Raw genomic sequence first — 23291 nt, 5'->3', positions numbered from 1 at the left:
AAACCCTCTCTTGGGGTCTGGATCAGGGCCCCTTTCCTGTAACACTTTTACACATTTAACAATGAAGATTATACATATGGTACTACTTTAAATATATGGGTTCAAACTGGAAACTCAACCAATTTGATTAGTGGAAAACGTAGGAACAGAATATTCTCTATTTGTGTTTATTTTATGACATCTTTTATTTTATCCATTATTACTCAAACATCAAAATAACTGCAGGTGACCTATGATGAACAGGAGTTTAGAAGAACCAACCACCAGCCTCCCAGACCACCAGCCTCACAATTGAAAATTCATGTAAAACATTTTTATTTCCTTCCAACTATTATCTTAGGTTCAGGGGGTACTTGTGCAGGTTTCTTGCATGGGTAAATTGTGTGTCACTGGAGTATGGTGTACAAATTATTTCATCAACCAGGAAGTGAGCATATTACCTAATTGGTATTTTTTTATCCTCACCCTTCTTCTATTCTTCACACTCAAGAAGACCCAGTGTCTATTGTTTCTTTCTTTGTGTCCACATGTTCTCAGTGTTTAGCTGCCACTGATTACAGAACATGAGGTATTTGGTTTTCTTTTCCTGCATTAATTTGCTTAGGAAAATGGCCTCCGGCTGCATTCATATTGCTTCAAAGAACACAATTTCTTTCTTATTTATTGCTGCCTAGTATTCTTTCTTATTTATTGCTGCCTAGTATTCCATTATATATATATATGAATAAATTTATATATATATGAATAAATAAATTCCGTTATATATATGAATAAATACATATATATATAAATAAAGAAATAGTGGACTTTACCCAGTCCAGTATTGATAGGGATTTATGTTGATTTCAAGTCTTTGCTATTGTCAATAATGCTGCAATGAATATGCACGTGCATGTGTCTTTATGGTTGAACAATTTGTATCCCTTTGGGTACACACTCGGTAATGAGATTGCTGTGTCAAATGGTAGTTTTATTTTAAGTTCTTTGAGAAATCTCCAAACTGGTTTCTACAGTGGCTGAACTAATTTACGTTCCCATTAACAGTTTATAAGTGGTCCCTTTTCTCTACAACCTTTCCAGCATTTGTTACATTTTTACTTTTTAATAATAGCCACTATGACTGATGTGAGATGGCCTCTAATTATAGTTCTGATTTACATTTTCTAATGATTAGGGATGCTGTGCATTTTTTCATATGCTTATTGGCTGCATGATGTCTGTTCATGTTCTTTATTCATTGTTTAGTGGGGGTGTATTTTGCTTGTTGATTTAAGTTCCTTACAGATTCTGGACATTACACCTTTGTGGAATGCATAGTTTGCAAATATTTTCTCCCATAATATAGGTTTTCTGTTTACTAGCTAATTGCTTCTTTCAGTGTTCAGAAGCTCTTTAGTTTAATTAGGTTTAGTTTAATTAGGTTTCACTTGTCAATTTTGTTTTTGTTGCAATTGCTTTTGGAGTCTTTGTCATGAAATCTTTGCCAGGGCCAAAATAAAGAATGGTATTTCCTAGGTTTTTTTTCAGGGATTTATAGTTTTAGGTTTTACATTTAAATCTTTAATCCATCTTGACTTTTTTAATATGTTAGAATGAAGGACTCCAGTTTCAATCTTCTGCATATGGCTAGCTAATTATCACAGCACCCTTTATTGAATATGGAGTCTTTTCTTCATTGTTTGTCATTGCTGAATTTGTCAAAGATCAGATGGTTATAGGTGGGTGGCTTTATTTTTGCATTCTTAATTCTCTGTGTGCCTGTTTTTGTACCAGTACCATGCTGTTTTGGTTACTGTAGCATTGTAAAATAGTTTGAAGTAGGGTAATGTCATTCCTCTGTTTTTATTCTTTCTGCTTAGGATTGCTTTGGCTATTTGGGGTCTTTCCTTGGTTCCATATGAAATTTTAGAATAAATTTTTTCTAATTCTATGAAAAATGTAATTGGCAGTTTGATAAGAATACCATTCGATCTGTAAATTGCCTTGATCAGTATGAACATTTTAAGAATATTGATTCTTCCTATTCATGAGCATGGAATGCTTTTCTATTTGTGTCATCCCTGATTTCTTTGAGCAGTGTTTTGAAATTCTCATTGTAGTGATCTTTTACCTCTCTGGTTACGTGTATTCATAGGTATTTTATTCTTTTTGTGACTATCATAAATAGGATTGCATTCTTAATTTGGCTTTCAACTTGGACATTATCAGTGTATAGAAATGCTACTTACTTTTTGTACATTGACTTTGTATCCTGAAACTTTGCTGAAATTGTTTATCAGAGGTATGAGCCTTTGGGCAGAGATTATGGGGTTATCTAGGTATAGAATTATATCCTCTGCAAACAAGGCTAGTTTGACTTTCTCCCTTTCTGTTTGGATGCCTTTTATTTCTTTCGCTTCTTACCTGATTGCTCTGGCTAGGATTTCCAGTACTATATTAAATAGGAGTGGTGAGTGGGCATCCTTGACTTATTCTAGTTTTCAAGGGGATTGCTTCCAACTTTTGCCCATTCACTCTGATGTTGGCTGTGGTTGTTTTGTTTTGTTTTATTTTTTTATAGATGGCTCCTATTATTTTGATATTTCTTTAATGCCTAGTTTGTTGAGGGTTTTCAACATGAAGGGATGTTGAATTTTATCAAAAGCTTTATCTGTGTCTATTGAGATCATTATGTTGTTTTGATTTTAGTTTTGTTTATGTTATGAATTACATTTATTGATTTGCATATGTTGAACCAATCTTGCAACCAAGGGATAAAACTTCCTTGATCATGGTGAATTATTTGGATGTGCTTCTGCATTTGGTTTGCAATTATTTTGTTGAGGAATTTTGCATCTGTGTTCATCAAGGATATTGGCCTGTATTTATCTTTTTCTATTATTTCCTATTTCCAGGTTTTGGTATCAGAACAATGCAGGCATCACAGAATGAGTTAGAGAATAATCCCTTCTCAATGTTTTGAAATAATTTTAATAGGATTGATACCAGATTTTCTTTTGTTTGTGGTAGAATTCAGCTATGAATCTATCTGGATAGGGCATTTTTGTTTGGTAGGTTTTTTTTTTATTATGAATTCAATTTTGGATCTCAAATTGGTCTGTTCAGAATTTCAATTTCTTTCTGGTTCAATCTTGGAAGGTTGTATGTTTCATGAAATGTATCAATTTCTTCCAGGTTTTCTAGTGTGCTTGCAAAGATGTGTTCATAAGAGTCTCTGAGGGCTTTTTGTATTTCTGTGTGGTTGGTGGTAATACACCTTTGTCTTTTCTGATTGTGTTTATTTGGAACTTTATCTGTTTTTTTATTAGTCTAGCTAGTGATCTAGCCGTCTTATTTCTTCTTTCAAATAATGAGCTTTTGATTTCATTAATCATTTGTGTAATTTTTTTGTGTCTCCATTTAGTTCGGTTTGACTGATTTGGATTATTTACTTTCTTCTGCTAGCTTTGGTTTTGGTTTGCTATTGTTTTTCTAGTTTCTGTAGTTGTAATGTTAGTTTGTTAATTTGAGAACTTCCTAACTTTCTGATTTGGGCATGCAGTATTATGAACTTTCCCCTTAAGACTGCCTTAGTTGTGTCCCAGAGATTCTGGTATAGTGTATCTTCATTTTCATTAGTTTTAAAGATTTTGTTTTGATTTCTCCCTTTATTTTATTGTTTACCCAAAAGTCACTTAGGTTTCAGGTGTTTTATTTCCATGTAATTGTATGCTTTTGAGAAATCTTGGTATTGATTTCTATTTGTATTGCACTCTGGCCTGTTAGTGTGGCTGGTTAGATTTTTTGTTCTGTTTCGAATTTTTTGAAAAATGCTTTACGGTAGAGTGTGTTCTCAACTTTAGAGTATGTGCCTCGTGCAGATGAGAAAATGTGTATTCTGTTTTGTTGGGTGGAGTGTTCTGTAGACGTCTTTTAGATCCATTTGTTCCATTGTCAAGTTTAGGTCATTAATATCTTTGTTAGTTTTCTTCTTCAATGATTTGTTTAATGTTGTCAGTGGGGTTTGAAGCCTTCCACTATTATCGTGTGGTTTTCTAGGTCTCTTCCTAGGTCTCTGAGAACTTGTGTTATGAATGAGTGCTCCAGTGCATATATATTTAGGATAGTTAAGTCTTCTAGTTGAATTGAACCCTTCATCATTATGTAATTTCTCTCTTTGTTATTTTTGGTCATTGTTGGTTTAAAAAGTCTATGTTATCTGACATAAAAAATTTTAAAAGTGTAATTTGTCTGAAATAAAAGAACAGAGCAACTTTTGATTTTTTTTTCTTTCCATTTGACTGATAGATCTTTCTCCAGCCCTTTACTTTGAACCTATGAATGTCATTGCATGTGAGATGGGTCTCTTGAAGACAGCAAATAGATGTGTTTTGCCTTTTTATCCAACTTTACACTCTTTGCCTTTTAAGTGGGTGTTTAGCCCATTAATGTTCAAGATTAATATTGATATGTGTAGATTTGGTCCTGTCATCACGTTAGCTGATTGTTACGTATACTTGATTGTGTAGTTGCTTTACACTATCAATGGTTTATGTACATAAGTGTGTTTTTTTGGTGACCAGTAATGGTCTTTAGTTTCCATGTTTAGCACTCCCATAAGGACTTCTTGTGAGGCAAGTCTGTTGACAACACATTCTCTTAGCATTTGCTTGTCTGAAAAGGATTTTATTTTTCCTTTGCTTTTGAAGCTTGGTTTGGTTGGATATGAAATTCTTGGTTGGAGATTCTTGAAAGATGCTGAACATAGGACCCCAATCTCTTCCGGCATGTTAAGTTTCTACTGAAAGATCCACTGTTTGTTTGACAGGTTTCCCTTGTAGGTGACCTAACCCTTCTCTCTAGTTGCCTTTAATTTTTTTTTTTTCTATTGCATTGACCTGGGAGAATATGATGACTGTGTATCTTGGAGATGGTCATCTTGTATAATATCTCACAACAGATTTCTGAATTTCCTGAATTTTAATGTTGACTTATCTAGCAAAGTTGGGGAAATTTTCGTAGACAAAAGCATATCTTAAAATATATTTTCCAAATTGCTTGCTCTTTCTCCCTCTCTTTCAGGGATGCCAAGTAGTTGCATGTTTGGTCTCTTTACATAATCCCATATTTCTTGGAGATTTTGTTCATTTTTAAAATTCTTTTTTCTTTAGTTTTTGTGTGACTTAGTTGATTCAAAGAACCAATCTTTTGGCTCTCAGATTCTTTCCTCAGTTTGGTATATTCTGCTCTTAATACTTCTGATTGTATTATGAACTTATTGTAGTGCATTCTTCAGGTTTATCCAATCCATTTGGTTCTTTCTTAAAATGAGTATTTTGTCTTTCAGCTTTTGAATTATTTTACTGGATTAGACTGAGTTTCAACTGTCTCCTGAATCTTGATGATCTTCTTTCTCATCTGGATTTTTCATTCTATGTCTGTCATTTCAGTCTTGTTAAGAACCATTGCTGGGAAGCTAGAGCTGTCATTTGGAGGTAAGAAGACATCCTAACTTCTAGAGTAGCCAGAATCCTTGCACTGTTTCTTTCTCATCTGTGTGGGCTGATGTTCCTATAATATTTGAAGTTGCTGTCATTCTGATGGAGCTTTTTGCTTTTATATTCTTTGATGTCCTTCAGGGTTTCACTGTGGTATAAGTTTGGTTTAGTTTACTGGTTTTGTTTCTGGATGATTTCTGGGGCCAAGGCTTAGCTCAGCATTCCTGGCATGTGTTCTCTAACACTGGGGGGCTGGGATGAGGCCCATGGCTTTGTTCTCTGGCCCCTCAAGGTTAAACACCTGCTGCACTGGAGGGACCATGCTGTTCCAAGTCTGTTGACAACAACACTTCAGTGAGGAATGCTAGCAAAAGTGCTTCATCGGGTCCATAGTAGCAGGGTCCACATGTGTGCTTGCAAAGCAGTGGGTGGAGGTTGTGGGAGAGTGTGAACTGGCAAAGCAGTGTGGGGAGGCTGCAAGTGGGTGCCCACTGTTGGGGGCCTGTATGCAGAAGTTCTCTGATGGTTAGGCGGGATCTGCCCATAAATGACCTGTGACAGTAGCCTCTGGGAAGTACCCTGGTTGGGCATCTGAGGCTATGCTGTAAGAGAGTTCAGCTAGGCAGGGACCCTGTATGAGGCACTCAGATCAGACCGGTAGAGTCTCATGGCAAGATAGTCCTTATTCTAGGGTGGGGCATGGTAACATAACCTTGGCTCACTATTTCTATTTCCTGGGCTCCAGCAATCCTCCTGACTCTCAGCCTTTTATTTCTCCCTGTAAGTGAGACAGAAAGGCTATAGGGAACTGGAGGTGGGTAATTTACCTTACCCCAAGTCCAATAAGGCTCTGGTGAAGCTTTTTTCCTTGCTGGAAAGTTTTATATTTTTTTCTTTTCCTTTCCTTTTTTTCCCTTTGCTGGTTTATTCCTTTGCTAGGCCTTTCTTGTGAACTCTCCCTCCTTTCAAAATGGTTCTTTCCTCCTCCTTCTGGCCAAACACAAGGTTTCTTATTCTTCTCACCTCTAATCTTTACCATAGAAACTTGATGCAGTTCCTGAAGGGAAAACCTACAAAGGTGTGAGATTCCATCTTAAATCGGAGCATCAGGAGTTTTTAACTATTAAGCTAGTCCACACCATTAACCCCCAGCAGTGAACTGAAGTTGTCATTTAAGTGTTTCTACCAGTTGCTGTCCCCCCACAGCTTCTCCCACAAGTGAGCTGATCAGTATTGTCTGTGTTTGCCTGTCTCTAGTCTTCCAGGTGGTGGAAGGGTCATTAAAGAAATGAAGGGCCATTTCCTTAAACATGTCTTGTGATCTCAATTCTTTGAGATCTAAGAAAAGTTAATTTTCAGTTTGTTCAGCTTTTTCTTGTTTTGAGGAAGATATTAATAACTTTCAAACATTTTACATGTCAATGGGAAAACTAGTAGTTCCTTTGACCAATATCATTTTTTGATACAGTTTAGTCTAAAATGTTTGTAATTCATTTATTACAACTTAATAGACTTTTCTCCAAAATTATACTTGTGTTATTGATGTAACTACAATTTATCTGTCTCATATTTCTTAACAAGAAAGCTGTCTTTTTGTATATAATGTCATTAGTAGCTTTATAAACTCAAAACGTACTTATTATTTTACATAAATAATAAATATTTATCATAATTATTTTATAATATGTTAATATGAACATATCATACACAATTTCTGAAAACTGCTTTTATTTCTATTTCTTTCTTTCTTTCTTTTTTTAGGCAGAGTCTTGCTGAGTCTCCCGGACTGGAGTGTAGTGGCATGATCTTAGCTCACTGTAACTTCCACCTCCCAGGTTCAAGTGATTCTCCTGCCTCAGCCTCCAGAGGACCTGCGATTACAGGTGCCTGCCACCACATCTGACTAAATTTTGTATTTTTAGTACAGATGAGGTTTCACTATGTTGGCAAGGCTGGTCTTGAACTCCTGACCTCAGGTGATCCACCCGCATCAGTCTCCCAGTGTTGGGATTACAGACGTGAGCCTCCGCTCCTGGCCAAAAACTGTTTCTATGTATGTTATAATTTGCTAGAGAAAACCACCCTGAGGGATTATGCCTTTTTATATGCAATTCTGACTAAGACCTAGAGTTCAATGTCCCAAGTTTCTCAGAGGAGGATAACTTAAGTAGCATTTACTAATTTGGTAGAAATAAAAGTAATGCTTAGGAGCTGAACTCCTGAGCTGAATTACCAAAGGAGGCCTCCCATCATCCCAGAGATAATGTCTCTTTACCAGAAAATTACTGAAGGAATTGCCGACAATGTATGGGTGCTCAGAAGCCACCCTACGTACCTGAAAGAGTCCTTTTACAATAGAGAGCAAGAGCCTTTATTTGGCAGAAGGTAAATAAAGTAAATGTAAAATAAGCTGCTGTAGTATCCTTTTTTTTTTTTTTTTTAGATGGAGTCTCACTCTGTCGTTCAGGCTGGAGTACAATGGTGTAATCTCGGCTCACTGCAACCTCTGCCTCCTGGGTTCAAGCCATTCTCCTGCCTCAGCCTCCCCAGTAGCTGGGATTACAGGCATACACTACCACGCCCAGCCAATTTTTGTATTTTTAGTAGAGACGGGGTTTCACCATGTTGGCCAGGCTGGTCTCGAACTCCTGACCTCATGATCCACCCTCACGGCCTCCCAAAGTGCTGGGATTACAGGTGTGAGCCACAGCGCTCGGCCTCTGCTGTAGTATTCTAAGGAGACAAATGACCACAACATACAAGCCCTGGATGGTTCCAGACCCTCCTGTGTCACTGTTTCTGTTTTCCTCTGTATCGTTTTAGGGTATTTTGGAAAATGAGTGAACACTTTGGTACTCTGCAGGAGGCGTAATTTCATAAAATGAGTGATGAATTTACAAATCATTTTTAAAGACTGTTGCAAAATGTTTATGTTACCATTAAGTACCAAAAATGACAGTTGCATTAAGAAAGGAGGCAAAAATGATTGCCAATATGTCAAAAATTTGAAGGGTGAACTGTGACATTTGTCTTCAAATGATAAGCAAAGAAGAATATATCTATATATGAAACAGCTGACTGAGCTCAACTCTCGGATTTTGAAAAGCATGAGCAATAGAAAGGAAAAAATAAATAGCCTACATTGCTGTCTTACACAAATGAGTTAAAAATGTGCACAGGGCAAACTTAATCAAGAATATGTCACATATGACTCTATACTTGCTGCCCCCATGGTTTCTGATGTGTGTGAAAAATGACTTGTCTGTCGCAGTAAAATATAACTTGTTAGAAGACCGTCTGAGCATGTCAAGACCATGTTGCAGCAATTTCAGTCTATTCATCTGGCTCATCTCCTGCACAGCTTTCACTTCATATGAGGGAATTCTGCATCAAATCTAAAGATTTCTTTAAAGGTACATTAAATTTTTGCGATGAATTATTGCTGTTTGAATCATGAATTTAGAGAGTATTCTGATACATTTAATTGATGTTGATTCTTTTAAGTCTGAGGCTAGGTTTCCTTAGATGTCTTGTAATTTATCTTCTTAGAGTTGTTTACTGTTAAAAATTATTTTAACTAAAATTTATTATTAAATGAACTTTACTGTGGTACAAACATCTTTATGTTATATATTTAAACAAACAATGGCTGAGTTGACCAAGTGACATAAATGTGAGATTAAAAAAATGATATTTATTCATTGCAAGCTTTCTGTTCCTGGGCTAAATACTTAATATTTAATTTAGCTCATTTAATTAAAGGTCATTCCTTAAAAATGCAAAGGCAGTAGCAATGCAGGGCACATAAAAATATCCTGCAGGCTTCTTCCCATGTCCTGTTTTGTCTCATATAGCCAAGACAGTGAAGTATTTCTTCATATATTTGAGGATATATATTTCTCACAATCATTATTATTAGATATTTCTAAGCTTATCCTCATAATTCTTTGTTCTCCTACTGGTTTAGGGTAATCCTAAGAATAATTTAAATGGAATCAAAATGAGGTTATTGGCATCTAACCATAAATTCTTCAGACACCCACAGTAGATAACATTCATAACTTCACCTAAGTAAATGGCAAGATTTATAAAATGGTGGCTATTACCACAGCATAAGTTGTACACTTCTCTAAATCTGTACTTTCTAGCATACACTGCTTTTTAAAAAACACATTCTAGGATGGTTTCATTTTTTAAAGTCATTTTTTCAAGCTCAAACTTTAAAAGAAAAAAAGAACTCATTTCAATATATTTTCCTTGGCAGAGATGAAAAGGGCATTGCCCCCAACAATAAATTCCAGTCAAGAAAAAAATTTGCAGTTTGACAGATATTCCATTATATTTAAGGAACTGTGTGCGTCACGTTAGAAGAAACTTTTTTCCCTAAAATTATTTGAGAACACAGAAGCCATTTTTAAAGCTATAGTTTTCATGTTTGTATAATTTACGTAATCCTCTCCTTGCCCTAATTACAAAATTTAGATGAAATTATTCAAATAAAAAAAGTTGCTTCATTCAGTAAAAGCAAATAATGAATCAGGGTTAGGTCTAGCTGGACATATTTGCCCAGTTTGTACATCCTGACTTGGAAGTTTTGCATATTCTTCCAGCGTAGCTCTGAACTTCTCCTCCAAAACCAGGACCCACTGAAGACATCGGCTTCCAGGCCATTGAGCAGAGAAGGATCATTTAAGGTCTTACTTCAGTGTGCTTATTATAAGGTGGTAGAGGAGGTGCTTTCAGCCTCATTTGCCTCTTAATGTATTCAATTCTGTCAGTAAAAGACCTAAGCTTTGGTAGGGAAAAATACTATTATGGAAACTTCATTAACAAGAGTGCCTATAGGCTCTGCAATAGAAACTTAAGACATTTTTAGCTATTATCTCCAGACTCAAGGTTTATAAATGATGTATTATCCCAGAAGGCTTTGGAGTCTTCCTTATCCTTGTATACCTATACGCAAATATTGCATGCTTACATAGTATTGGAGTCTTTCAAGTTACACAGATACTGAGGCCACTATTCTTTAATACACATTATGGACCGGGTGTTTGTGTCCTGTCACTCCCAAATTTGTATGTTAAAACCCTAGCCCCCAATGTGATGAATTTAAAGATGGGACCATTGTGAAGTAATTTGGTTTAAATGTCATGAGGATGAGACCCTTGTAATAGAATTTATGAAAAAGATGAATTGGGAGGCTATTAGACTAAGAAACCTGTAGCACCTTGGTTTCTTGTGCAAGCAAACCAAAACCCAACTCAATGTAAACAGTAAAATAAAACTTAACTTAATGAATCAGAAAGCACCAAACTAACCTCTAACTAGGAACTTTCTGCTTTAGCCAATCAAATAGAGTTTATCTTGCCTTCATGAACGCCTTAGAAAAGTTTTCACCTTGCTCCCCTCAGTGGAGCACTGAAACATCTGCTGACTGGTTCTGCCTGATTTGTGAATTGTTGAATGCTCAAATAAATTCATTAAAAATGTAATGTGCCTACATTTATCTTTTAAGAGAGTAGTATCCTGAGAAGAAGAAGAAGCAACCAGAGCTCTCCCTCTGCCATGTGAGAAGACAGTAGAGTGTGGCTCTCTGCAGCCAGGAAGAGAGCCTTACCAAGAACTAAATTGGCTGGCACCTTATTCTTGGACTTCCCAGCCTTCAGATCTGTGAGAAATAAACATTTGTTGTTGAAGTCACCCAGTCTATGGTATTTCATTATAGTAAACTGGAGAAGTCTAAGAGAATACAGCAAAATGGTTTGAATACGTTTTAATTCTACAATTAAAATGTTGGAAGAAATGAAGTGTGATATAATTCACATGTAAAAAATTATATTCAATTTATTTTTTGGAAAGTACATTAATGTTCATCTTTCAGACTCTGGTAGTGACTGTCAGGTCTCCATCTTCAGTTTGAAGTTCTCACTGAGCTTCACACCTTTGTCCCTGTCTGTTGTATTTACTCCATTGGATAAAACATCCCTGTATGTATGGTAGGTTAAGAAAAAACATCCCTTCTTCATTTCTTTTCACAGACATTACTGTCCACCAGCCATTTAGGCTTGAGAACTTGGAGACCTCCATGGGAACGTCTCACTCCCTAAACTTCTTCACTAAACCTCCAAGATCCCCTCTTTTCTATATGCCTAAATTATAAAATTTCTAGCACAGAACTTTTTATTTATAAACAATATTACATTTTAAGCATTTATTCATATGTGTCTTATTTGTTTCTTTAATTTATTATAAATTTGATGGCATGGAACTCAAATTTGTCTTCTATACCTCCCCTAACATTTAACAGAGAGCTAGGTAACTAATGATGCTCAGCTAATTCTTTTCTATGATTATGACTGTCAGCTTCAAATGTATCTTTTTCAGATGTGGGTTTCTAGTCAGACCAGCAGGTTAAAAGCAAAGTTTTGGGGGACTTTAATATATTATTAAACTACTATTTAAAATCATTTAACAATTTTAATGACACTAGCATATTTCTCCTAAACTCTTAGCAAAGGAATTCTCATTTTGTGGAATAGAAATGTTCACATTAAATTGAAAGAAGGCAATGATTCTTTGTCATTATGCCTCTGTCAAATATCTATGATTGTCCTCACTATATTTATTCTTTAAATATTTTACTCTTTTTGGATTTGAGATATTGCTTAGAGATTGAAAAGAGTGGAAGCAGGAATTAAATTAGGATACCAGTAATAAAAACCTGAACTTGGAAATTAAACAACTATAGATTATACTGGTAAAGATACATAAAACTATGTTCAAATATATGTGTACCCTCCCAGCTATTTTAGGCAGGTAGATGAGTTGCTTATAGAATTACAGAGGAGACAACTATTCTCGATCATAAATTAGTTCGTCATATTTTAGTTTAGAAAAAAATGTAAAAGATAACGCTTATGTAATTTAAATTCCTAGAATCAGTTACCTGAAATTATACAAAAATGGAACACATCTGACTCAGAAGATAATTTTGTTAATAAAAATTCTTATAATTTAAAAAAATTAACAAAATTTTAGCTATTTTACAGACACTTTTCTTGCTTAACACAATCAATTTAGACACTGAAATATTTCCTTTTATTTAAAAGAAAACTGCAAACTCAGAGTGACTGTTTTGCCCAAGGACACACAGAATTACTAAGGAGCCAAACAGGAATTTAAATAGTTGTTTTGAGTCCATATACTTTCCTTTATCCAAAGCATCTCACCATCCAAATTAAATTTTATAGTAAAAAATAGTTGAAGTTTATTCAAATAAATCATTTTATTCAACACGTGTCCTGAGTGCTTACTAAGCGTTAGAAATGTTTTCTACTAGGAAAAAAACTCCAAATCTCTATCAACTACAGATTCAAATAATCTCTTAAAATATTCAACCATTGTATGCATTTCTTAGATATTTTGCCACCACTTTACAGGTTTGTCAAAATTTGTCTAGGATTTCTTCCTCAGATAAATGGATGAAAAAATCATGATTAGAAATGTAAGTAATTCCCTAGGAAAATCACAATAAGAACCAATCCCTCTGAATCTCCACCTCATCTGCCCCATTAAAAGTTCAGATTTAAGTGACCCCAACTGAATGCTTTTAGAATTCAACTAAATATCAGTTGTCTAAGTGCCATGCCAGAAAGAGTATATGGATAAACCAATGCTTTGAAGAAAGCCTGACTCTCAGTGAATAGAGTACCTGGGACTGGGAAAAGACCTTACAACATTTATTTATTTATTTATTTATTTATTTATTTAGAGAGGGAGTCTTGCCCTGCCCTGTCATCTAGGCTGCAGTGCAACGGCGTGATCTCAGCTCATTAAAATCACCTCGCGGGTTCAAGCAACTCTCCTGCCTCAGCCTCCTGAGTTGATGGGATTACAGGCACACACTACCACACCAGGCTAATATTTTGTATCTTTAGCAGAGACAGGGTTGCACCATGTTGGCCAAGCTGGTCTCAAACTCCTGACCTCGTGATCTGCCCACCGTGGCCTCCCAAAGGGCTGGGATTACAGGCGTGAGCCACCGTGTCCTGCCCAAGACCTTACAACTTTTAAGTAGCTCAAGCAGAAGCCAAAAAAAAAAAAAAAAAACCCAAAAAACAAACAAACAAAAAAAACAAAACTGTACATTTGATGGCTTTCCATTACAACTAGTATTTTCAAAATTGAAAAAGGAACCATAGTAGCAGGTAGATTTGCTTTTATTTGCAGCAACTTTAATTATGAATTAGGGAATGATTATTTATTCTACAATGAGATGGTTTTCAAGAGAAGTCCTGCTGCACTTAGTGAATTGACTTATAAAAATGACTGATGTATAATCAGGTATATCTACCTGATTTGAGGAACCATGGAAAAACGTTGAACTGGGTAAAGTCCTCTTTAAACTGCTTGATTCTGGCATTGCAACCCTCTACTTTGGTTGTTTGATAGCCTCAGTTTCCTCATCTCAAATAGTAAGTAATTACCAATTTGAAAATGATACAGATCTATGTATCTACTGTTAAAGAAAAAATTATTCATGACACTCATTAAACATGGTAAGGCAAGCTTTATTCAAGGATGGTCATGGCAATAGCTACAGAGACCGCTGCAATGGGGTCTTGCAATGGGAGATGGATTGGACTTAATTCCAACTCCAACAAGGACAGTGGGGATTTAAAAGCAAGGTGCAGGGTGAGGGTCAGTGGATGGAAAATCACTGAGAGGAAACATCAGGCATAAGGGGTTCCCGATTATACTATCTTGACAGAATTTTTGCTGCAGGCAGGCCAGGACAATAAGATATCAACAGGGGTGGATTTCCACTACACTGACTTTGCAGGATTCTATAAGGAGAGAGAGAAGTCCAAGGTTTGGTCTAGTCAAGCTGACTCAAAGGAGCCCAGCTGAAGTTTTGGAAACAGTCATCGGTACCACTAAAGAAAACAATGTTCATATAGGTATGAAAGCCAGGATTTATAGTCCTTTCCTAATTTGTGTGTGTGTGTTTTTTTTTCTTATCAAGTATCTTAGTAGGTGTGGAATAAGAATTTTTATGTTAAAATCTGTGAAGTATTTTGAATCTAATCTTATTTCCTGGAGACAGGACCCTGAGAACCAGCTCATGTTTTATACCTTGTCAAGGTTTTCACTCTTCTGGAATTAGTTGGAAGCAATATCTTTACAAACTTCTAATATACAAGCAAGTAGTCTTAAAGAATATTTGTATCCTGTGTTCTTGGGTACCACAAAGCTGATCCTTGAGCAATAATATAGCATTGTGAACACTCCCAGAGCTACATGAAAGCTGCAGTGTGCTAAGTCCTTTCAAAAACATTCCTAAAAAGAACAGTGTAAATTGTATGCAGCTTTCTCAGATCACATAATAATTATGAAAATCATTGTAAATACATTTAGGATGCCTTCAGTTAGACATTACAGTAGTTTTATTTTCCCAAATAACTGAAAAATCTATGAAACTAACTTTATGCTTGTGATTTTATCTAATGAACTTAATTTGTTTCTGTAAAACACTAAACACTTAAGTTTCCTTTACAGGTATAAATGCTGCTTGTACAAACACTATTCAAAAAGGAAGAAAACAAAGGAAAGGGCAATAAAGCTGAGAAAGGTAGCAACGAGAGATTGGGAATGAGTCAGAGGAGATGAGCAAAGATAGTAGAAAATAGCTCAAAAGAAAAAAAGTACCATGACCCCCAAAATGTTAAATAGCTAAAAAGTGAATAGAATAATCACAGAATATTTTCCCCTAAGAGCAGAGACATCTAAATGTCACCTTATCTTAGAGTTTGATGATAAGATGGAGGAAAGGGAAATAAAGTCTCTGACTTGTTCTTGATGTGGAGTGGTATTTGAAAAGTAAAATTCAAAAGCCTGATTTGCTTTTTGCACAGCAGTGTGTGGTAGATAGAATTCTAAGATAACCTTCAATATTCCTACCTACTGATATACATACCCAATATGTGTACCAGCATATTGCTGAAATATAATGAAATATCACTGAAATATGATGAAATACCACTCCTGTGATTAGATTAAATTAAAAATACGTGGAATGGCTGGATGCAGTGGCTCAGGCCTGTAATCTCAGCACTTTGGGAGGCCAAGGTGGGCAGATCGTGAAGACAGGAGTTTGAGACCAGCCTGGCCAACATGGTAAAACTCCATCTCTACTAAAGATACAAAAAATTAGCTGGGCATGGTGGTGTGTGCCTGTAATCCTAGCTACTAGAAAGGCTGAGGCAGGAGAATTGCTTGAACCCAGGAGGCGGAGGTTGCAGTGAGTCGAGATTGAGCCATTGCATTCCAGCCTGGGTGACAGGATGAGACTTCATCTCAACATAAATAAATAAATAAATAAATAAATAAATAAATAAATAAAATAACTGGATTTTGGAGATGAGTCAAGGTTTGCCAAAAGAAAATAGTGTGGACAAAGTAATCGTTCTTTATAGATTTTAGCTAAAGTTAGACAGAAGGCAGCAGTAGTGAGTGAGGTATTTAAAACTTGTACACAGAGTCCCCAGTCTGTAAGGTGAAAAACAGGACAGTGTTCAGAGTTGTCATAAGTGTTAAAAATTGGGATAGGAATCTTAGAAAGGTAAGAGTTGGAGAATAGAGGCCCCAAATTCTGTTTACAAATGGTGTACAATCTTCTGGCTGACCCCAGAAACATGCATGGATGAGAAACACGCCAATTACACCTAACAGAATTAAATTAGATGAGAGTTATTGCTCAAGATATAGTTTGTAGTGAGAATACAGCCATAAGTATGTATGAACCTAATAACAGAGCTTTACCTTAGCAGGGGTGTCCAATCTTTTGGCTTCCCTTGGCCACATTGGGAGAAAAAGAATTGTCTTGGGCCACACATGAAATACACTAACACTAATGATCGCCAATGAGAAAAAAAAATTGCAAAAAAAAAAAAAATCTCATAACATTTTAAGAAAGTTTACGAACCTGTATTGGGCTGCATTAAAGCCATCCTGGGCTGGATGTGGTCCATGGACCATGGGTTGGACTCGCTTGATTTATATCAAGCAAAAGTTATCAGAATTAAATGAACAAAAAGATAATTTCATAACCATAGTTAGATTTTAACATTCCTTTCTGAACAATCGAAAGAATGACTAGACAAAAACATAGTAAAACATAGATTATTTGAACAACACTATCAATCACCTTTACCTATATATAGGTCTATAACCAATGTATACCTGTAACCAATTTTCCACAACTTTAATGGCTTAAAACAACACTTTAAAAAAAATTACAGTTCTGAAGGTCAGAAGTCCAAAATGAATTTTGCTAGGTCAAAAATGAAAGAGTTAGCAAAGCTGTGCTTCCTCTGGAGGCTCTGGCAGAAAATCTATTTACTTGTCTTTTCCAAGTTCTAGGTATCTCTTGAATTCCTTAGCTAATGGCCCTTCCCTATATCTTCAAAGCCAGCAGGAGAGTGTACTCCAGCCTTCCTCTGTTTTTTTGTCATCGGATTGCCTTTTGCTCTTCCCTGATTCTACTCCCTCCCTCTTATAGGCATTCTCATAATTCCACTGGGCCCAACAAAATAATTCAGGATACTTTTCCCCATCTCAAAATCTTTCACTTAATCATGACAGCAATTCTCCCTTGCCACATAAGGTAACATATTCACAGGTTCTGGGTATAAGTATGTTTACATTTTGGGGATCCGTGGTTCTATGTACCATAAGCTAATTGATGATTATAGAAAACTATATCCAACAACTACACAATGCATGCTTTTTTAATGTGCATGGTTAATTCACCAAGATGGTCCATGTGATGAGTCATAAAAAAGACTCAATAAGAAACAGTGTGGAGGTTCCTTAAATAACTAAAAGTAGAACTACTATTTGATCCAGCAATCCCACTACTAGGTATCTATCCAGAAGAAAAGATGTTATTATGCAAAAAAAATTATATGAATGACTTCCACACATGTTTATACTATAGCAGCACACTTTTGCAATTACAAAAATGTGGAACCAGCACAAATGCCCATCAGTCAACAAGTGGATAAATAAATTGTGGTCTATATATGTCATAAAATACCACTCAGCCATAAAAAGAAATGAAATTATGGCATTTGAAGCAACCTAGATGGAATTGGAGAGCAATATTCTAGGTCAGGAATGGAATGGAATTAGGTCAGGAATGGAAACCCAAACATCACTATGTTCTCACTCACAAGCAGGAGCTAAGCTATGAGGATGCAAGGGCATAAGAATGATACAATGGACTTTGGACACTTGGAGTAAAGGGTGAGGGGGGCTGAGGGATAAAAGACTACACACTGGGTACAGTGTACACTGCTCAGGTGTTGGGTGCACCAAAGTCTCAGAAATAACCTCTAATGTATCCATGTAACCAAATACCACCTGTTCCCTGAGGAATATAGAAGCAAAAATCCTCAACAAGTTTCTAGCAAACTGAATTCATCAGCATATCAAAAAGTGAAACCACCATGATCAAGTTTGCTTCATCCCTGGGATGCAAAGTTGCTTCAACATACACAAATCAATAAATGTGATTCATCACAAAAACAGAACTAAAAACAAAAACCACATGATGATCTCAATAGACAGAGGAAAGGCTTTCAATAAGATTCACCATCACTTCATGTTAAAAATCCTTAACAAACTAGGCATTAGAGAAACATAGTTCAAAATAACAAGAGCTATCTATGGCAAACCCACAGCCAACATTATCCTAAATGGGCAAAAGCTGGAAGCATTCCCCTTGAACATCAGAACAAGATAAGGATGCCCTCTCTCACCACTTTTATTCAACATAATACTAGAGATCCTGGCCAGAGCAATGAGGAAGAGAAAGAAATAAAGGGCATCGAAGTAGGAAAAGAGGATGTCAAACTATCACTGCTTGTAGAGGTTATGATACTACACCTAGAAAACCCCATAATCTCTTCCATAAGCATCTCGACCTGTTAAAGAACTTCAGCAAAGTCAATGAACAAAGTAATGAACAAGGTGAATGAACAAAAATCAGTAGCATTCCTGTAAAGCAACAACATAAGCTAAGAGCCAAATTGAGAATGCAATCCCATTTACAATAGCCACAAAAAGAATAGAATACCTAGAAATACAGCTAACCAGAGAGGTGGAAGATCTCCATAATGAGAATTGCAAAACACTGTTCAAAGAAATCAGAGATGACACAAATGGAAAAACATTCCATGCTCCTAGGAAGAAATAATACCATTAAAATGGCCATACTACCCAAAGCAATTTACAGATTCAGTGCAATTCCTATTTAACTACTAATGACATTCTTCACAGAATTAGAAAAAAACTATTCTAAAATTCATATGGAACCAAAAAAGAAGCTGAATAGTCAATGCAACCCTAAGCAAAAAGAACAAAGCTGGAGGCTTCACATTACCCAACCTCAAGTTATACTACAAGGCTTCAGTAACCAAAAAAGCATGGTACTGATACCAAAACAGACACATAGAACAATGGAACAGAATGGAGAGCCCAGAAATAATGCTACAAACCTACGGCCATCTGATCTTAGACAAACTTTACAAAAACAAGTATTGGGGAAAGGACTCTGTATTTAATAAATGGTGCTGAGATAACTGGCTGGCCATACGCAGAAGATTGAAACTGGAGCCCTTCCTTATACTGTATTAAAAAGAAAAAACCCAAAAACCCAAGATGAATTAAAAATTTTAATGTAAAACTTAAAACTATAAAACCCTAGAAGATAGCTTAGGAAACATCATTCTGAACATTAGCCCTGGCAAAGATTTTATGACAAAAACTCCAAAAGCAATTATAACAAAAACAAAAATTGACACATGAGACCTAATTAAACGAAAGAGCTTTTGCACAGCAAAATAAACTATCAAGAGACCATACAGACAACCTACAAGATGGGAGAAAATATTTGCAAACTATGCATTCAATGAAAGTCTGATATCTAGAATCTAAAATGCACCTAAAAAATTAAGAAGCAAAAAACAAATAACCCCATTAAAAATTGGGCAAAGGACAAGAACAGAAACTTTTCGGGAGAAGAGATACACACAGTTACAAGCATACGGAAAAAAGTTCAACATGATTAATCCTTAGAGAAATGCAAATTAAAAACACAATGAGATACCATCTCCATATCCAAACAGTCTTAATGACTATTATTAAAAAGTGAAAGAACAAACAACAACAACAACAACAAAAGAGATGCTGGCAAGGTTGTAAAGAAAAGGGAATGCTTATACACTGCTGGTGGTAAGATAAATTAGTTCAGACATTGTGGAAAGCAGCTTTAGAGATTTCTCAAAGAACTCAAAGCAGAATTACCATTCAACCCAGCAATCCCATGATTGAGTATATACCCAAAGGAATATAAATTATTCCACTATAAAGACACATGGATGTACATGTTTATTGCAGCACTACACACAATAGCAAAGATATGAAATGAACCTCAATGCCCATCAACAGTAGACTGAATAAAGAAAATGTGGTACATAGACACCATGGAATACTACACAGCCATAAAAAAGTGATATCGTGCCCTTTGTAACAACATGGATGGAACTGGAGGTCATGATTCTAAGCAAACTAACACAGGAACAGTAAAGCAAATAGCACATATTCTCACTTATAAGTGGGAGTTAAGCATTGAGTACAAATGGACACAAAGAAGGTAACAATAGACACTGGGGTCTACTTGATGGGGGAGGTTGAAGATTGACAAACTACCCATCATGTGGGGCAGGGCCAAGATGGTCGACTAGAAGCACTAATGGTCAGAGGCTCCCACTAAGAACCAAAATAGTGTGTAAATCCTGCACTGACAACTGAGGTATCCAGGCTCTATCATCAGGACTGACTAGGTGGTTGGCATGACCCATGGAGAGGAAGGAAGAGCAGGGTGGCACGTGGGCCCACTTGAGAGCCACATGGGGGAAGGGGGGCCGCCACCCCAGGTCAAGGGAGGTGGTGAGTGAGTGTGTTACCCAGCCTGGAAAATCATGCTTTTTCCACAAATTTGTGCAACCCACAGGGTAGAAGATCCCATTTGTGAGTCCACACCGCCAGGGCCTTGGGTCCCAACCACAGAGCCATGCAGATTCTCAATGTCCACTTGGGTGAAATCTGCCTAAGACTACTGAGTTCCTGGTGGGAAGGGACGGCCATCATCATTGTGGCTGCCTGCTGCTTAAGCCCTCTGAGCTCCCTGGGGGAGGGAAAGCAGCCATCACTGCAGCTACTGCCTGCCTAAGACAACTGAGCTCCCTAAGATAGGGTGGCAGCCATCCCTACAGCTCTAGCTCTCTATAGCCAATATCACCATTTTTCCTCTGCTGGAGCTGGGGAGACTGGACAGCTTCATCCCAGGAGGTATTCCCCATAGCACAGCATACCAGCTATGGCAGATCACGGCCAGACTGACTCTTTAGGCTGGACCCTGAGCCATTCTTTCTCACTGGGTGGGGCTTCCCTGCAGGAACTCCAGCAACTTCAGCCAGGGCTTAGGGAAAGAACTCTCATCTGCCTGGGCCAGAGTCCCTAGGAGGAGGGGTGGCCACGGTCTCCATGGATCAGCAGACTTAGTCTTTCCCCTTGCTAGCTCAGAGGAATCCAAGCAATCTAGACCAGAAAGTTTTCCCCAGCACAGCACATCCCCTCCACCGAGGGACAGGCAAATTGCTTTGTTAAATGGGTTCTGGTTTCTGTGCACAACTGGGTAAGACCCTCCAACAGGGGTAACCAGACACTCTATACAGGAGTATTCCTATTGGCATCAGGTTGGTGCCCCTCAAGGTCAGAGATCCCAGAGGAAGGAGCAGGCACCCATCTTTGCTGTTCTCCAGCCTCCTCAGGTGACATCTCCAGGTGCGGAAGGACCAAGATGAATAGGACCTGAAGTAAATCCCCAGCAAACTTCAGCAGCCCTACAGAAGAGGGACCTTACTATTGAAAGAAAAACAAAAAAACAGAAAGCAACAACAAGAGCATCACCAAAAATGTCCCCACAAAATCCTCATTCAAAGGTCAGCAGCCTTAATAACTGAAACTAGACAAACTCATGAAGAAGAGAAATAATTAACAACAACATCAACAAAAAGTACACTGAAAACTCAAAAGGCCAGAGTACCTCTTCTCCAAATGATCACAACACATTTGGAGGAACTGCTTGGAATAGCCTCAGCTCTGTTCCAGTTTTCCCTAGGAACAAGATGTCCTTCAGTGTTTTAGCCCAGTAGGTCACCTTGTCCCAGAGTATGAAACTAAAGATGAATTGAATTTCAGGGTCCCTCAGCAAGTCTCATCAGTGAGACTCCATCTACCTCAGGCAGTGTTCCCTGAGACTTGAGGGGTTGGTTCATAATGAATTCCAGGCTTCTTTTGACCCTTGTTCTTATTTGTAACTAATGAACTCGCTTTTTGTAACTCATTGTATTTGTGGGTGTTCTGTCTCACAGGACTCAAGCAAGTTGGTAAGCAGTGCCCAATGAATGTACTTCATGCATATCAAAAACAAAACAAAGAAGAAATTACTAAAAACAAAGTAAGAGTCATTTCATTAATACTGAAAAACATGAACAAAATAACACGGACTTAAAAAAACAAACAGTTACAGAGAAAAAGGGGGTATATTTTTTTATACCCCTTTTTTGTAACATTTGTAATTCACTATTCCCAGAGGAAATAAACAATGAGACAAATGATGAAATAACTTTATATAAGAAGGTGTGTTTATACAATTATTGATAATTGAAATTATTCTTTTCCTGAGTGAATAGAAATATTTTGTTTCTCCTATAATACTTTCACAATACAACTCAGAATAATTCACCTGTGGTCACCGAAATGTGTATGGATTTCTCTCTACCAGCAGTTGGCCCTTCAGTAGATTCTGCAGATGATTCTTTAGTGAACACTAGATGGTTGTCCTCCCAATTCAATTCAATTCTGACACCAGAAGATCTGCTGGAGCTAGTGTCAAATCCCACAGATTGAGAGCCCAGTTCCACAAGACTGATGCCCCCACTTCAGATGCCAATAGTAGGAACAGGTTGTGGCCTGTCCTTTTAACCAACTGATTATAAATGAAGCAGCCAGATGGAAGACATGCTTAGGGCCGGGTATGGGAGAAAGCATGTGGAGCTTTCATAACCTCTCAGAGGACACAACCCTTCAGGAACCTCTTATGTGTTCAGTTATCTGGAAGCTCTCTGAATGCAGTCCTTTAGGGATTTGATGGCAGCTTCCTTACATAGGCACAATTGATTAAACTATTTGTTGCTAGTGATCAGCTTAACCTGCAGCTCCTCTTCCCTCCCCAGACATCTTGGACTTTCAGGTGACCAGTCCTCATCCTGAAGTTATCCAGGGGTTTCCAGCCCCCAGTCATCTCATTGCCATACAAAAAACACTCTTACCACTCCAGATATTCCAACGGTGAAGATTATATATATATATATATATATGTATTGTATATATTATGAATCACTATATTACACTGAGTTAATATAGCAAAAACTTTCTTCAAATATTAAGAAGTCTTTTATTCCTGAGTTCGAAGAATGAAAGTCAGATACAGGAAATACTTGCATATGTGTGTATGCATACATGTGTGCCTGTGCACACACATGTACTTTTGTGTATATGTGCATGTCTACACAAGAAAATCTTCCAGAAACAAAATAAGAGTTGAATCTTTAGGTTGACAGGACATACTGAGAAACAATGACAGGACACCATCAACAATCAGTAGAATGTTGGCAGGTCCCAGTA

The 23291-nt window shown here is 37.0% G+C and overlaps 1 long non-coding RNA gene across 2 annotated transcripts in view; it reads left to right on the top strand.

Moving 5' to 3' along the window:
• LOC123573516 (uncharacterized) overlaps window positions 1-11175 on the top strand; it is a 52227-nt gene extending 41052 nt beyond the window's left edge. Inside the window, exons 2-3 of one of the 2 annotated variants that reach the window (XR_006698072.2) lie at window positions 7239-7360; window positions 10993-11175. This is a non-coding gene — a long non-coding RNA (uncharacterized lncRNA). The other variant, XR_012435346.1, reaches the window with a different exon arrangement.
• Window positions 11176-23291: the final 12116 nt, after the last annotated feature.

The sequence above is a fragment of the Macaca fascicularis genome, chromosome 5 (assembly GCF_037993035.2).
Source record: "Macaca fascicularis isolate 582-1 chromosome 5, T2T-MFA8v1.1".
NCBI lineage: Eukaryota > Metazoa > Chordata > Mammalia > Primates > Cercopithecidae > Macaca > Macaca fascicularis.
The sequence above is the reverse complement of the archived record's forward strand: the minus strand, read 5'-3'. Positions and strand labels throughout refer to the sequence as shown.